The following is a 1,388-nucleotide window of genomic DNA, read 5'->3' on the forward strand; positions in this document are numbered from 1 at the left end:
CCGCTGGCCATATCATTTATTTAAGCGCCTTCCATATGCGAACCAGACTTAATTAAATATCAGTGACATTTATCGAGTCTCGTGTAGCTGTGGCACGCCACTTTAACGATAAAAGTGGGTGCATATAAAAAACACAGGCACAGCCACAGCCAGAGCCACAAGCATAAAGCAACACGAACCCCACAAAAAAAAAAAAAAAAATAAATAAATAAATAAAAAGAACACGAACTCAAACTCGAATCAGAATCAAATACCGCAGCTCTGTCAAATATAAATCACCGAAAGCTCGCGTTCCCTAGCCCAGGCAGGCATCAGTGGCCCATCTCGTTTCAGCTGATTCCAGCTCATGCCGTCTCGTTCCCTCAGCCGGCGACGAGCAGAGACTCGCGTCTGGGGCAGCCAATAAAAAGCCAAATTGGCGGCTGTGCAGGAATGTTTAATGATGTATAAAGCATGTTAGAGTTTATCTTTATGGTGGCGTTCCTTTTGCCAAAAACCCACAACGACAACAACAACAACAGCAACAGCAACAACAACAAGTCAAATTATTTTCAAAATTTGTCTCCATGCAGTGCGTTTTGAATTTATGGCGCTCGATGCTATCAAAAAATACAAAAAAAAGCTAAAAATTATACAAAATTTATAAAATAAAATAAAATTTGTCACCGCGTTCCCCTCTGCGCTGCTATGACCTGTCTGTGTCGTGCGCTCGCTGCTGCTGCTGCTGCTGCTGCAATTGGGCCTGGCTAATCAAGTGGCCCATTATCGGGCAGGGAATGTCAAAGTCATCGTTGCTGTTCGATACGTGTGCCAAATGTGTGTGACGTTTTATCGATCTGCCGACTGTGCCGACTTCCGAGAGCTGAAATGCGCCGCCAGCCTTATCGCCGATTCGGCTCGGCCTGTGCCCTGATCTATATCAAATCTAAATTTCTCAGTTCATTATCGGTTTGTCGGCACTCCAACTACTGAAAACGGAATTTCCCACATACTAAGTACACCCGTTGCTCCACAAAAATGGCCGTAGAACGGGTATTTGAAAAAGGTATATAGTATTTATAACTAGATTTCTGAATTATTGGCATAAGTTTTAACTGCTGCAATCGAAAATTTCAACAACCTTTATATAGATGGTGAAATGGGAAAGCAATGAAGACGTTAACCAATAGAAGCTTTGTACAGGCTTATTAAATTTATTTATTTATTTTTTTTATGAATATGGTCCTTATATTATTAAGCTACAAACAAATTTTATAAATTAAAAAATAATTATAAATTAATAAGTAAAAATCTTTAAATAGTTCAACTAAATAGGAAATAAATTACATAATAAAAAGTAAGTTATAAATAAATTTTAAAAATTAAAAGATTATTATAATCTAATAAAT

The 1,388-nt window shown here is 38.0% G+C and overlaps 1 long non-coding RNA gene across 1 annotated transcript; it reads right to left on the bottom strand.

Annotated features, from left to right (window-relative positions):
* Positions 1-415: 415 nt before the first annotated feature.
* On the bottom strand, positions 416-1,188 carry LOC149269723 (uncharacterized). The gene is made up of 2 exons (XR_016269279.1): positions 667-1,188; positions 416-599 (listed from the first exon to the last, which is right to left on the bottom strand). It is a non-coding gene; the product is annotated as an uncharacterized LOC149269723 (long non-coding RNA).
* Positions 1,189-1,388: the final 200 nt, after the last annotated feature.

The sequence above is a fragment of the Drosophila arizonae genome, chromosome 3 (genome assembly GCF_054131065.1).
Source record: "Drosophila arizonae isolate 15081-1271.41 chromosome 3, UAZ_ARI_1.0, whole genome shotgun sequence".
NCBI classification, from domain to species: Eukaryota; Metazoa; Arthropoda; class Insecta; order Diptera; family Drosophilidae; genus Drosophila; species Drosophila arizonae.